A 16,391-nucleotide genomic window follows, 5' to 3' on the forward strand; every position below is an offset into this window, starting at 1 on the left:
ATTTAAAAATTACAAGGAAGGCATCAGAAATGCCAATTTTTTTTTTTTTTTTTTTTTTTTTTTTTAACGCATCGGCAGAGCTCTTCAGGTGGCCAGGCGATTGGCTAATCCCACGTATGGTGAACCTGAAGAGAAAAACTGTTACATTATCTAAAATTTTATCCTGTTATTTTAAAGAGAAAATAGAAATCGTCAGAAAAAACATTTCATTAGTGGAGGTGGAAGAAAGATGACCACCATATGCAGGGACCCGTTTCTCTGTATTTTATTCGGCGACTCCAAAAGATATTAAAATCATCCTCAAATCTCTGAGCCTCGTCCTCATCACTTGATCCCTGCATTGCACAGTTTGTGAAGGACTCCTCAGATACTCTGGCGCCTTTTATTGCAGACATTGTCAACATGTCTTTTGCTACTGGTGTCATTCCATGCATTCTGAAGCAGGCGGTGGTTATACCCCTGCTAAAGAAAGCTAATGTGGAGCACACAGTGTTGAGCAATAATCACCCTATCTCAACCCTGCCGGTTTTGGCAAAAATCTTGGAGTGAGCTGCGGTATGGCAACTTCAACCTCACCTGGAGTCTAATAAAAATTTTTGACTTCCAGTCAGGATTTCGTACTGGGAGAGGCTTGGAAACTGCCCTGGTAAAAGACCAGTATGACCTACTCTGAGCCTTGGATGAGAATTAAGCTTCGGCCTTGATACTTCTGGATCTGTCAGCAGCTTTTGATACCATCGACCATTCTATACTTGTGGATAGGTTGAAGAGGGTGGCGGGAATGGATGGTATAGCTCTGGCATGGGTAGCCTCGTTCCTGTGAGACAGGGTACAGAGGGTAAAGTTGGGACCATTTTATTCCTCTGATAGTCCCTTGTCTTGCGGTGTCACACAAGGATCGGCTTTATCTCTGATCCTTTTTAATATCCATATGAGGCTGCTGCTGTACATCATTCGCCATCACAATCTCCTGTTCCATGTCTACTCTGACGACACCCATATCTACTTCAAATTATCCAAGAAAAGGAAGGACCCGGTCATGCTGGCCTCCTGCCTGGAGGAAATCCAATCCTGGATCGGTGCCAATTATCTAAAGTTAAATGGCACCAAAACTGAATGCATAATTTTTCAGTAACCGGGTGTATTCCAACCTGTGTCTGTTCTGGCTGGAATCTTTCAAACCTTTTCAAGTTCCGGCCACTCATGTCAAGGACCTGGGTGTCACCTTTGACTCTGGGTTGACCCTGCGCCATCAGGTGGTGAGTTCATGCCACTTCTACCTGAATGTGTGTATGTGTGTGTAAAATCTAAAAAAATATAAGTGTGTGTGTGTGTGTGTGTATATATAGATAGATAGATAGATAGATATCTCTCTCTCTCTCTCTCTCTATATATATATATATATATATATATATATATATATATATATATATATATATATATATATATATATATATATATATATATATATATATATATATATATATATATATATATATATATTTTTTTTTATTTATTTTTAGTGTGTAAATGTGTTTGTTTTTTTTGTTTTTGTTTTTTCTTTCATGGATATTATTTTAAATATAATGCACAATGCTGGTAAAAGCTGACTTTAAGGCTGGGTTTGCACATGTGCGGTGCGAATTGAGGCTCTGTTTTTCACAGATAATCGACAAAGTAGTTCAACGTTTCACATCAGTTTTTGATCAGGTCAGGTTTACATCAGGATTTTATCCTGTTCACAACGAAATGCGAATCAGATGCGTTCCCATAGAAGATAACGTGCTTGCAATTAGCACCGGAATGCCCAGAAAACGCACACTTTTTTGGGGCAATGCGGAGTGCCAATGCAACGCACATATGTGAACCAGCGTCATTCAAATGAACTAAAATTTCATGCGACTTGGATGCAGTGTAAGCTGCATCCAATTTGCATAGGTGTGAACCCAGCCTAAATGTAATTGTAATGCTTTATATTACCTCATCTATCCGCCTCCACCTTTTCTGGGTTCAGATGCTGATCTTCCCTGCCCAGAGTCTTTAAAGTGGTTGTAAACCCTCCCCCATAACTTTTGCACATCTAAATCATCATTAAAAGCACTGCTTGATGCTGTATGTAAATGTCACCTTACTTGCTCCGTTGGCATGTAATCTGTATTATTCTTTGTACACGCTTCTCCCATTAAGAAGTATGCTGTTAGAACACTGTGTCTGTCATATCAGCTCCCCGGGGCACTGCGCCAAGATATCTTCTCGTACACCCCATGTCCATGCACAAGATTGCAGCTGAAAGGGTGGAAGTATATTGCACTAAGGACTCGGAAGACAGCAGTTAAGATGGCCCTGTCTTGTCACAGGAAGCACAAACTTCTGGCTTCTCCTGTCTTCAGTGTCCCAATAGCAACCTGCAAAGTATAGTATAGAATGCCACTATAGCAGAGTAAAAAAAAACTTCTGCCTTTTAGAACCATTCATTTTCTGCCCAGGACTACATGTCCCATGAGGCATTGCACCTCACACATTCCCAAGTTCTCAGGCACTTAATAGCATGTATGCATGGTGTACTGAGCTGCATGTGTGCTGCACTATATTTCCTGATATGTAAACAAGTAATGAATTCTAATTTCTAAAACAAATCGGTTGACCATCGAATCGATTATCAAAGTAGTTGACAACTGTTTTCATAATCAAGTAGTTGTTTCAGCCATAGTCGACTTTAATGCAGAGGCACATGCTTCCTATCCATATTCTTCCTTACTGCTCCATTCATCCACTGGGAGTTAAAGCCATGTGCAAGCTATAAAATGCCAGAATCATAGCTTACACTGGGCTATAAATAAAAATAGCAGAGGGCGCGATCTGAGTGTAGTAAGGTATATTTGCTAATAAAAACAGCAAATTGCCAACTTGCATATAGCTAGTAAAAGTTTCCTTGTAATCCAACAGACTTAGGTTGTGTATATCTCAGCACAGTAGTAATAGGTTCCAGTCTAAGCTAAAGTTTTCAGGGCTGTCATCTGGATATACCTTTTAAGGATAAGAGAACACTAGAGGGCACCAGACTACGTGTAGCATATAAAGGCAATAAAACACTAAAACAATAGACCACCCCGCAGATATGTGGAAGAATCAGTGCCTATCAGAGTTCAGATGCTGGTGGAAGCAGGTTCTTGATTCCTTTAGCATCTGGATTTTACAAACAAAATCGCTGCCTAACTGGGAATTTTTGGGACAGGACATACCTGATGCAGACACTATTGAGCTGCAGTTCTGGACTCTTTGATACACTCTGATTTTTGTCCACGTATCTGTGAGTTGCTTTCTGTATTTGTTTACCATGCCTTTTTATATGCTACACTTAGTCTGCTGCCCTCTGGTGTTCTGTTAGCCTTCTAGAGATGCCCAACTGACTTTTATTCTGGACTGAAATATGGCTCACTACTGTGCCGATATCTACACCACTCAAGCCTGACTTTGAATTTATGTGAAACTTTACTGGTCATATGTTTTGCCAATTTGCTGTTTTTATTAATAAATGTGCCTCACTACACTATGGTTGTGCCCTTTGCTATCCTAGAAATCCTTCAGTCTCCTAGAGGAGCTGCATAGAGTGTTTGGAGATCGGCAAGAATTCACCCTGGAGCTTCCATTTGAGAACTTATCGCTTTTCCTGCTGAGCTCTATTCATAAAACCTAAATGGCCCGGCTCACATGCTTCTTTGTTCCTGGAAGTACAGATGGCTCCTGGCACTGAGCGGAGAGATGCGGGAGAGATTTAAAGGAGTATCTGCTGTGAGAGAAGATGGCTAACACTAACGTTTTCTTTTGCCAGAGCATAGGTTTAAGTCCAGCATAATTGCCTATGGACCATTTCAGTCCATTGGAAAAGCAGAGCAAAAAAAAAAACAGCAGTGGGTCCCCCCTGTCCTACAGAGCACAAGTATACTGTATATCTCATCACCTCTCTATGACCAACCGTGTTCATATTTATGGTGGATGTATCTTCATAACATTTTATTTCTGCCACAGCTGATATCTGGATATCATTTTTACATTCAAAGAAATACATTCTTATTTGCTTGAATTTCCTATAACATCTTTGAAAGTTTATAGTGGAGCTAGTTAGTTGATGGTACTTCAGTCCAAACTTTTTAGAGCTCTCAAAGTGAGAAAGTGTTCGATCCTTTGTCAGGTTTTTATCACCCTCTGTCACTGCTAGGGAAACTCAACTCATCCTATGTCATCAGAGGAATTGAGTGTATTTCACCCCATAGAATTGAGCAGCACTGAAAAATGAACATTTCTTGCTTTTGTGTTACACCCACAAATCATGTTTTCACTTCTTTCTAAGATGCCATGCAGGTAGTGAGAGGAAATTTCCCCAATAGGATCACCAATATAAACAGCTAACAAAACGTAAAAAAAAAAAAAAAAAAAAATTCCCACACTATCCAGGACAAAGTATTGGCTGGTATTGGCTTCCAATTTTGCATGGTAACTTTTTCTATGCCAGTCCACTGAGATTTGTGTACCAGAATTTTTGCTTCCCCAGGCTGACATTTAAATGCCGAGGAGATCTGGCTTCAACGCTATGGCCCTTTTATTATGGCTTTGTGGTAGGAGTGAAACCTGAACCCCTGTGAATGGAGCCTTCAACAATACTAAGATGTGGAGGGTGGTTTTAGCCATTGGTGCGCCTCCTAAATTAAAATACTACTTGTATCTGAAGTTCACTTTAAACATCCAACCTAAGTGACTCCTCATTTCATGCACAGTTAATTTAACTGAATAATAATCACTTCAATGCATATAAATGGAGCAACTAACCTTTCTCTGCTCTTACTGATTAATATTGTGCACTTTTACCCTGTATGAAGTCTGTGATTGTGGGTTCTCCTGAGCATCGCCTGAAACTTTAAATGATACTTGGTTGGTAGCTGTTCCTATGATCATTCCAAGGGTACACAGCGGAAGTTTAAATGTAGAATTTTAGGTCCCCAGACTGAGAACATAAATTGAAATCCATCATCAGAAGGGCATTTCACTAAAAGTAGTAGTTCAGTTACATTTACAGTCTGGGCTTTTTTAATTTATTTTTTTAAATCTTGGGCATCCCAGTGGCAAGATCTCCCTGTCAGTTTTTCTCAAATCTGTGCTCCTCCCGCCAGCAATCTCCCCACCAGAGTCCCAGCAAGGGGCCAGCAATACATTGCTTCAAGTTCCCATTTACCAAAAGATGGAACATCAGATTTGGATGGACTTTTCCATTCATTTGTAAGGGCTCATGCACAAAGGATGTCTTTACAGCTGCTGTTAGGGGCGTGACTTTTTTTTTTTTTTCTGCCTCTCAATGTCCCTTCTTGTTAGCCTATGTGTCTATGCACACATAAACTTTCAGAGGCATTTATGGGTAGTAGAAAAAAACAGCCTGTGCGTCCAGCAGCGGAGGCTATTGAGCTGTAAAAACGCAAAACGCTTTAACAAGCTTTTAACTGCTTTTGGGGTTTTTACATTATAGGGAGTGTTTTTACTGTAAAAAAAAAAAAAAAAAAAAAAGCCCTAAAACGCTAACTCCAAAATAGAGCATAAACGCTAGTCAAAAACACAGCTAAAAAGCACATTCTTATAGTTGCTTTTTTTCTGGCTGCAGCTCTGGGTTTTTTTTAAAGTCCTGTGTACATGAGCCCTAATGCTATTACTGACCAGAAGGTGAGCAATCAGAAGGGTGATTATAAAGACATATGTTTTGCTTTGACATACTGTAAATATTCCATGTTGTGATATATAATTGCTTTATTTGGTTGGTAAATGTTGTTGCTACTGTGTATCCTACCTTTTTTTTTTTTTTTTTTTTTTTTTTTTAAACCATTACCTCATTTTCATACTGTTTGTTTGTTTTTTTTTTGTTTTGTTTTTGTTTTTTCAGGCTGAAAGTTAAACCAACTAGGATATCTTTATACGAATTCAGTTGCACTTAGGTAAGTTTATATCAGTTTATTGAACATCTTATAGTTGCTACAATGTTTAATGTAATCTTACTAAAGAGTAATTACTCCACTTTTGTTGAGAAAAAAAAATTCTTCTGGGTGATCTCTGTACATTGCAAGGATTTTAACATTTTGTTGAAAATTTCTACCTTTTGTTGTTCTGAAGCTGTTTGTGCTGAAAGTGACTCTGTATGGCAGTGCTTTTGTAACAATCAGCTGCTGCACCTGCAGAGCTCTGAGGAAATTATCAGGGTGTTCATCTCTTTATGTGATTTTTTTTTTTTTTTTTTTTTTTTTTTTCCCTTTTTGGAAGTATTTTTCAAAAAATTACATTTTTGTTGCAGAGGCTGCTCAAAAAAGTTGTATCTTAGTGCAGGTGGTGTTCTGTACATTGTCTGTGTACAGAATGGGGCCGAAACAATTGACAACTAATCGATAGTATAATAATAGTTGTCAACTTTTTTCATAATCGCTTAATCGGCCAGCCGATTCGTTGGCCTGCATACAGAATGCACCATTTGTTTACATATCAAGAAATACAGTGCAGCACACATATGGCTCAGTACACATACATGTCAGTAAGTGCCTCAGAGCTTGTGAATGTGTGAGGATCAATGCCTCATGGGACATGTAGTCCTGGGCACGAAGTGAGTGGTTCTAAAGTCAGAAGTGTGTGTGTGTGTGTTGTTTTTTTTTTTTGTTTTTTTTTTTTTTTTTTTAACCTTGCTATAGGGGCACTCTATATTACACATTGCAGCTTTATTGGAGCACTCTGCAGGCAGCAGGAGCCAGAAGCGTCGGTGTGGGACCCTAGAAGAGGAGAATCAGGACTGCTCTGTGCAAAACCATTGCGCAGAACAGGTAAGTAGAACATGTTTTTAAATAAATCACTTTAACCACTTCAGCCCCGGAAGATTTGGCTGCTCAATGACGGGCCATTTTTTGCGATATGGCACTGCGTCGATTTAACTGACAATTGTACGGTCATGCGATGCTGTACCCAAACAAAATTGATATCCTTTTTTTCCCACAAAGCTGTCTTTTGGTGGTATTTGATCACCTCTGCAGATTTTATTTTTTGCGCTATAAACAAAAGAGCGACAATTTTGAAGAAAAACACTATCTTTTTTTTAACTTTTTGCTATAATATCCCAAATGTTTTCCTCAGTTTAGGCTGATATGTATTCTTCTATAATTATTTTGGAAATAAGCGTATATTGATTGGTTTACACAAAAGTTATAGCGTCTACAAAATAGGGGATAGATTTATGGCATTTTTGTTACTATTTTTTTTTTTTTGCGATATTGCGGCAGACAAATCGGACACTTTTGACACATTTTTGGGACCAATGACAATTATACAGCGATCAGTGCTATAAAAATGCACTGATTACTGTATAAATGACACTGGCAGGGAAGGGGTTAACACTAGGGGGCGATCAAGGGGTTAACTGTGTTCCCTAGGTGTGTTCTGACTGTAAGGGGGATGGGACTGACTAGGAGGAGAGAGATCGGCGTTCATACTTGGTATGAACACATGATCTGTCTCTACTCCCCTGAAAACTGGGATTTGTGTTTACACACACATCCCCGTTCTCGTTCTGTAACAAACAATCGCGAGTGCCCGGCGATCATCGCGCCTGCCGGACACTCCCGCGCCGCCGGATGTGTCTTTAAAGAGCCAACGTACAGATATGACGGCTCGCTCAGGGAAGCCAACCAGGTGCAGTATAACTGCGACGGCTGGTCCAGAAGTGGTTAAAGAGTCTGTGCAGGGAAGATCGGCATCTAACCCCAGAGAAGGTGCAGGGCTGATAGACTGGAGGTAATATAAGGCATTACAATTACATTTAGTGCTAGTTCACACCAGATGCAGTTCCGTTCAGTTCTGTGCGCTCTTTTTCTGCACAAAATGCATGCACAGTGTTTTTAATGTATTCCAATGGCTCTAGTTCACACCATGTAGTCAGTTTCCTGTATTTTTACATTTTTTTAAAGTAAACTTTTACCAATATTGTGCATTATATTTAAAATGATTATATCCATGAAAAAAGTCTCTGGGTTTTAGTACTATAATATAAAAAGATTTAAATGTCCCTTACACCCTTTTATATAGCTTCATGTCTGACTCCTAGTTATAATGCCTAGTGTGTGTATATTGTGTGTGTGTTAATGTGTTAATATATAATTAGTGTGTAAATGTGTACTAAAACCTGATGTTTTAGTAGGAGGCAATGCTGAGGCAGGAGACACCGCTCTCTGTAGCAGGGTTCCAGAAGCAGTGTTGGATGTTCCTCCACCCAGCCAGCCCTGCTCCAGACATTCCCAGGCAGCGTGGGCTCAAAGAGCAGCTGTTTTGGGTCCCAAAATAATGACCGGACCCGGGGCAGCTGCCCCTTTTGCCCTGCAGTAAACATCTTAGGCTTAGTTCACATCTATGTGCGTTTTGGTGCTTTTTGCAGAAACACTCTACAGTTCTTTTAACATGGTTTGCTATGAGACACGTTCACATCTAATGCTTATTTTCAGCCGCTGCGTATTTGGTAAGGGTCAATGACTTTTTTCAAAGCAAAACAGTGCTTTTTTTGGTTAAATAGACTTTAATAGAGAAGCTGCAGAAAAGCATGTAGTGTGTTTTTGCAGCAATTTGCGTTTTTTTTTTTTTTTATCTACCCAACAACAAATTGGCTAGAAAAAAATAAAAAAAGCAAATCGCAGCAAAATTGCATGTGCGAGAATGAATAACGCACAGCAAAAAGCACTGCTGAAACGGATCAAAAGCAAACTGCATAGGTGTGAACCGAGCCTTAAGCTGGCCATACATGTATCGATTTTCGGTCCAAAATATTCATACTAAAAATCTTTGTACATTCGCTGAATGAAAGAATGTCATTTTGAAAATTACATTTGTTTTTAAAAATCAGTTTTTTAAAATGAATGTAATTTTTGAACAAAAACCACATACACTGTCTTAAAATTCCTATGACCAAAAAGTTTTCTATTCTGCTCCTTCGAATTTTTTGCCTTTTTAAAAAAAAAAAAAAAAAAAATCTGTCCATGAAGGTGGAGTTACCCTTTAAATATGATTAGTTCCTTTTTAGTCTGCAGCTGATCACAACTACAAAAACAAAAAATGTACTTTTTTTTTTTTTTTTTTTTTATGCGATTACTGCAACAGTAAGGCCCCATTCACACCTGAACGTTTTGTAGCTTAAAGCCTCAAGCTACAAAATGCTGGAGGGGAAAAAAATCAATTATTCTCTATGGAGATGGTTCACATCTCCACTCCAAAATGCCTGAAGCTCAAACAAGTTCTGGAACTTTTTTTTTTTAGGCAGATTTGGGCGTTTTTCTGCTTTTTACATTGGTGACCTTTTTGACCTGTACAAAACACATCAAAATTGCAGGACTTTCTGGCTGAAAATGCTTTTTAAATAACAAACATATCATACTTGCCTCCACTGTGCAGCTCATTTTGCACAGAGTGGCTCCGATCCTGCTCTTCTGGGGTCCCCCGGCGACTCTTGCGGCTCCTCCCCGCATCAGATAACCCCCTGGGAGAAGCGCACTCCCAGGAGATTACCTTGCGTGCGATCCTAAGTCCAGCATTCGGCGTCCATAGAGGCTGAATGCAGGACTCGGCCCCGGCGCCCGTGTCATTGGATTTGATTGACCGCAGCCAGAGCCAATGCCTGTGCTACTATTAATCTATCCAATCAAGACCCGGGAGCCTGTGGAGAGAGAGACAGCACGTCCCCTCCGACTGAATGAAGGGGTTCAGATAAGTAAAACGAGGGGTGGATTGGGAGCCGGTGACTGCCCGGTATTTTTTTCACCTTATTGCATTAAGGTGAAAAAACACAAACCTTTACAACCCCTTTAACTTGCTAGAATTTTTTTTTTTTTTTTTTGTGTGCTAATAAAGGACATTTCTTCACACTTCATTTTCAATGGCATCCCAACACAGTAAGGCAGTGCAACTCTGGCATTGTGGTGTGCTGCACTGTGAAAAATGCAGCATGCAGCTTATTTGTTGTTTTTTTGATTTTTAAGCTTGTGCATTAGCAAGCATCCCATAAACATGTTGCCTTAACACAATGCAGGCTAATGTAATACATTGAATGTTAAAACACACGCACAAGAGCGGACAGGTCTGAATGGAACAAAGGAAGAGAAACACAGCACCTCGAAGTGAAGTATAGGTAAACCATATAATTTAATTTAGTATCCATGTGTCCGGAGTGCAGCTGACAACTCGTGCAGGTGGAATCCAGCATTCTCAGCCTCTAGGAACAGCGGGGAACACGGCCGATCGGAGAGGACACGTCACTTAATCAGAGATGACACGTCTCTTCCCAGTGCATCTGCACCCAGAGAACGCGTCACGCGACGTGTCCTCTCCGATCTCCCCTGTGTTCCCTGCTGTTCCCAGAGGCTGCGAATGCTGAATTCCACCTGCACGAGCTGTCAGCTGCACTCCAGAAACGCAGACGTTCAGGAGAGAACATCCCCAGATCTTGATGCAGAATTACTACTATGCTTGTATTCATGCTCCTTTTGGTGAGTAGTTCTACTTTTGCCTTATTAAATGGTTTACCCATACTACACTTAGAGGCGCTGTTTCTTTTCCTTTGCATTGCAGAGAATGCTTCTAGTGCTTTTCACTGGCTGCCCTTAGTGCTGGAGCATGGATTCCTCTCCCCTTTCATCTTAGAGACTCTTGCTATGGACTTTATCCCTCTTATTGAGAGACCTTTTTAATCATGTTCATTCGATCTGTGTACATCTCCAGGGTTTTTCCTCATACAAGCGCTGAGTTTATTTTTTGTAGGTTTGAATGGACCCCATATGTTTAATATAGCTTTCTATCGGTGCTGATATTAAGCGTTTGCATGAGTACTTGTATTCATGCAAATGCTCCGTTACTAAAACCAATACCTTCAGACTCGGTTCACATGCGTGGGCTGATTTGCAGTGCGATTTGATTTTTTTTTTTTCCCCCAAAATCCTGATCTGTGCGATTTTGTTCAGCGGTTCAGGCGCGATTCCAATGTGAATTGTAGCATGTGAGATTAGAAATCACACCTGAACCAGACTGAAATTGCAAAGGGCTCTTTTTCAAATCACACTGCGGCCAGACTGCACATGTGAACAGGCTGTAAAAACTCACTGAAATGCACATGAAAACTGATGTGAAAGGGATGTCTCTGCAAGTGAAATCTGCAGTTTTCCCATCAGTTTTCTTGCATGTTTGGTGTGAAAGGGCATGTGACACTAAAAATGGGTATTGGTGATTGATAAGTATTGGTACTCGGTCTTTAAAAAAAAAAAATATATTTTTTTGTTTTTGTTGTTTTTGTTTTTGTTTTTTTGTTTTTTTTTTTTTTTATCCCTAGTAATGCATTTATTTTTTTTAAATAAACCTTTAATATACTGGCATCCTTAAGGCTCGATTCACACAGGGGCAACACGACTTTAACGCGACTTTGCACGGCGACTTCAACGCGACTTCGGCGCAACTTCAGCGCGACTTTAGCAAATTACAACGCGACTTCAAGTCGCCTCCAGGACAGGCGACTTCGGCTGTGGCCAATCACAGGACAATCAGCTCTCTGGGAGGGAGGGGTTTTCCCTGCAAAGTCGCTTCTCTTTGAGAGAGAGATCCGACTTGGAGGCGACTTCCATTGATTTCTATGGTACAGGTCGCCTACCAAGTCGGATCCAAGTAGTACAGGGAGTACGCTCTGAAGTCGGAGCGACTTCAGTAGTGTCTATTCAGACGCTCCCATTCACTTAAATGTGAATCTCTTTCTGGGGCGACTTGGGGCGACTTGAGGGCGTACAAGTCGGATCCCAAGTCGTCCCAGTGTGAACCGACCCTAACATTTTTTGTGCTGAACTTTTCCAATAAGAAAATGCATACCCACTTGAATGGCTATTAACAACCTGTAAAAAAAAAACAAAAAACTGATCATGTCAGATGATCACTCTGCAGTTTGTGTACTATGATTTCCTTGGTATTCAGGTATATTTATCAAGAGAATCTATTATCTGGGCTTCCACATAACTGATACACTTGTCCAGAGCTCACTTTTAGTATGTGGTAAATATATCTAAAGGCAGAACTTTTTTTTAAGTTTGGGGCACAACAGCAAAGACACAACAGGAGGAGACCAACGCTGCAGATTAAAGGCAAAAGCCTCTGACAGCTGTCACAGGAGCAGGTGTCCCCTTTGCATGATTTTTTATCTTTTCTTGTGAAAACTATTAATTTGGACAAATAGAGAATGTCCCTTACTATACTAAAAAAAAAATACATAAAACAAATCATTGGTAGAAATCCTAGTAATGTTCTAGCTTTAGGAACACTTTAGGAAAATGCTAAGACCCCTTTCACTCTGAGGAAGCTTCTAGGCATTTTGGTGCTAAAAGCACCTGAAAACTGCCTCTTATGCCTCCCCAGTGTGAAAGCTTGAGTGCTTTCACACTGGGGCAGTGCACTTGCGGGACGGGAAAAAAAAAGTCCTGTATACAGCGCTCCTACACCGCCCCTTCCCATTGGAGTGAATGGGCAGTGCTTCCGAAGCGCCTGAAAAGCGTTTCAGGAGGAAGGTAAGGTCCTATTTGGAAACTAGAACTAATTAATAGACCCAATATATGTAAAGAGTGACACACAAACTAGAATCCCCAAATGATCAAAATAACATCCTGACAACCGTCCCTTTTCCCTCCCCAGCTCCCTCCCCATCTTTCCTACTTCTCTTTCCCCAACTTTTCCTTCTAACTGTTTCTTCTATTTTATCTTTATTTTGTAATACTATATTTAAGTTGCAACCTCTTGATGGATATCCATCAATAGGCATATTGCATATTGGTAGAATGTGAAATAATTTAGTTGCTGATCAATCTCCCTACCCATAGTTATTAAACAAGTTAAATGATAACAGCAACGGGAGACACATATGCACCAATAAGCACACCATGAGACAAAGATTTACTAGTATTATGTCTGTAAAATGTTGATGTATCACTCTGTCTTATCATCGGGAGGCTGCGACCTTCTCTCCCCCCCCTCTTTATTGCTTGTATTCCCGGGCTTTGCCCAAAAACTTTTGAAAAAATAATAAACTATATATTTGAAAAAAAGAAAAGCATTTCAGAAGCGCTGCAACACGGGCGCTGTTAACCCCTTCTTGGGGGTTAAACGCCCTGCTAGCAGCCGAAAAGCACCGCTTAAACAGCGGTAAAGCGCCGCTAAACCCAGTGTGAAAGTAGCCTTAAAGTAAACTGTTGTACATGCCAGTTTAATATAATGCTTCAGACTTTAGATGTGTTGTCTTTGTGTCAAGATTTAGCTGTCAGAATTTTTTTTTTTTGTTTGTTTTTTTCTTTTACCAAATTTTATTTATTTTTTTTTTAAACATGAAAAAAAAATATTAACAAATAGTATGAAGAGTAAAAGTTGAGTATCAGAGTCATTTCCAATAACATGCATTGGATTTGTGATAAAGGTCACATTTCAGAACAAGTCGTCAGTCAAATCAGAGTATAGTAAAGCAGATAGAGGTCAGATGAGCAACTAGGGGCTCCCTGGAATGGTGCATACTTTTAGATTAACTCTGGTTATAGTGGGTAGCCTATTGCCATTGAACGTCTAAATTGGAAATTTTTAGATCTCGTTCCCATTGTTCAAGGGCCGGAGGTTTCAAAAAGTGGTCTTTAGCATGTAGCCTAATGTAAAAGAGCGTAATACCTTTCACCTTGGGAGAGTCCGAGGACCAAAATGACCAGGCTTTTTTAGGTAGATGTACTGCTGGGGTTGGGTGTGTGTTTAGGAGGTAATTTGTAAAAGCATGCTTTGAGAGGGGATTTGGAAGTTAGTTTGTAGATCAGAGAAGTGCATGAGTTTATTTTGTAAGATTGTTTCTATTTGAGTGTTGACCAATACTTAAGGGATATTTTGGGAATGATAAAGTTAATGATTTCAAAAGGGATAGGTATACTTATCAAAGTTTATCATTGCAGGATTTAAGGAGCGTTTTCCACTCTGAAGCTGCAGCTGCGATAGTTGGATGATCAGTATCAAATTGGGGGTTTCACATAGAATGTGCCAATAGGAACACCTTTTGTAATGAAAAATTGTTCTGTGTTTCTCCATTGTTTGCCAGAACTAGGTTGGAACCAGTGTTTGATTTGGTCCAGGATTACTGCTGTGTGATAATCTTGGAGGTCAGGGAACCCCATACCTCATGCCCATTTATGCCGTGTCAGAATGTTGTATCGACGTCTTAACTTTGTTTTGCCAGATAAAGGTGTTCAAATGACGTTTAAGTGATTTAAAAAATGACAATGGGATATTTATCCGCAAAGCTCTGTACAAGTACAGAAGATTAGAAAGGTTTAACATTTTAAAAGCTGCTGATCTTCCCACCCATGAGAGGTAATGTGCACTATAGTTTTGGAGTTCTAGTTTGTATGTGTTAAGGAAGGGGGCATAGTTAGCAGTGTATGTTTGTCGATGGTGAAGGATATTCCTAGGTATGGCATGGAGGATGGTACCCACTGAAAAAAGTATTCAGTTTATAGGCTATTCTTGCTAGTCTGGCATGCCCACATTCATTATATTAGATTTATCATTCACCTTGTAATATGAACATGTATTGACAACATTAAAAACCTCAGTGACCACTGACAGGGAAGGAGCCGTATCTGTCAATGTTGGTATTGTATCATCAGCGAAAAGTGTAATTTTATATTCCTGTCCTGCTACTTGAATGCCTGAGATGGATGTGTGTGAGCATATTTTTTGGGATAGTGACTCCATCATTGGGGTAAAAATTAGGGGTGAGAGGGGGCACCCCGTCTTGTCCCATTTGTGATGGGGAATGGCTTGGAGAGTACTCCATCTGCAAAGACTCGAGCTGATGGTGTGGTGTACAGGACCATGATGGCTTCCAATATGTTGTCTTGGAAGCCAAATTTTTCAGGGTCTACAATAGGTATCCCCGGTGGATCCTGATGAATGCTTTTTCAGTGTCGAGAGTCAGGAACAGGGCTGGGATTTTTGTGGTTTCAGCATGGTACTGTAGATTAGATTAATAATTTTACAGGTTGCATCTGGAGCCTGTCTACCCAGTGTAAAGCTGACTTTGTCAGGATGTATTATGTGTGGCATAATGGGAGCTAATTTTTGTGCTATTAACTTGGCATAAAGCTTGAGATCAGTGTTTAATAAAGAAATGGTGTGGAAGTTTTGAGAGGATATCAGCTCCTTCCCTGGTTTGGGAAGCATTATAGTGTTAGCAGATAACATTACATTTGGAAACTCGCCAGAGGACACAGCAGCGTTTGAAAGCCTGACACATCTGTGGAGATAGGATTTTGGAGAGCAATTTGTAATATTTGGCCGAAAAGCCGTCTGGGCCAGGGGCTTTGCTATTCGGGAGATCAGAGATGGCTTTTTCTATTTCAGGAATGGTGAATGGAGCATTGAGGCTGGTTAGGTGATCTTGAGATAATTTAGGTAAATACAGAGAGTCAAGGAAATCTGCTATCCCAGAGTTTGTAGGTTGGGGTACTGATGGATCATCTTTGAGGTTGTAGAGTCTATTGTAGTATGATCGGAAAGAATTTGCAATATCCTTAGGTTGATACATTTAAAATTTTTACCGCCATGTGATGGGTGCAGGATAAAGGGGATTTTTTTGTTTGATTCTGTGTTGTTTAATTTGTGCTGCGAGTAGCTTACCAGCTTTATTGCCTGAAGTCAGAATTGGTTTTAATGCAAGTAACTAAACAGAAGTTGTTGTCAAGAGCAGTGAAGATCATTCAATTGTTCAGTAGAAAAACGTTTTCTTTACGATGAGTCTGAGAGCTACAGGGAAACCAGGCATTGTAGTTTATAATGCTCATTCTACTTTCATCTCATTCGGGTCTGTCATCCTTTTTTAGAACTTTTTTTAAAGTAAACTGGAAATCTGTTACAATGTTGTCCTCGGGCATAGTAACACAGGTCTTCTGTCCCAGGAAGAAATGGCAAGACATCAGTCTTTAAAGGAGACATTCACCTTTCGGGAACATGTTGCATGCTCCACTCATTTTTAGGGTGAAACATTTAACATGTTCCCGCTCCTGCAGCTCTCAGCCCTGCCCACCCAGCTGTGTCATTTATTCAGAGTGAATGGGAGAACTACAACTACCATCAGTCTTTGCAACTGACAGCTTGTAGTTCTCAATGAACTACCAGTACACCGGTGAGCTCTGTAGGTAGTTAATTGATTCTTTTGATCATTGTGTAACTGCCTGTGTGTACGAGGTACAAGCAGACTGCTTCCACTAGTCTGCAGGAACCTTGCATTGCACCCACGTTCTGATGATTGCAGGTGCAATGCTCCTAATAAAAAA

At 40.1% G+C, this 16,391-nt stretch overlaps 1 protein-coding gene across 3 annotated transcripts in view; it reads left to right on the forward strand.

Moving 5' to 3' along the window:
- The window catches only part of PLS3 (plastin 3), a 165,988-nt gene that overhangs the window by 62,331 nt on the left and 87,266 nt on the right, over positions 1-16,391 (forward strand). For 2 of the 3 annotated variants that reach the window (XM_073599132.1, XM_073599135.1), the window contains exon 2: positions 5,927-5,978. The exons of the other annotated variant lie outside the window; for it this stretch is intronic. The gene's annotated coding sequence lies outside the window, so the exon portion shown is untranslated. The remainder of the gene's footprint in view (positions 1-5,926; positions 5,979-16,391) is intronic. 3 annotated transcript variants of the gene reach the window in all.

Source organism: Aquarana catesbeiana, linkage group LG09 (genome assembly GCF_042186555.1).
Source record: "Aquarana catesbeiana isolate 2022-GZ linkage group LG09, ASM4218655v1, whole genome shotgun sequence".
NCBI classification, from domain to species: domain Eukaryota; kingdom Metazoa; phylum Chordata; class Amphibia; order Anura; family Ranidae; genus Aquarana; species Aquarana catesbeiana.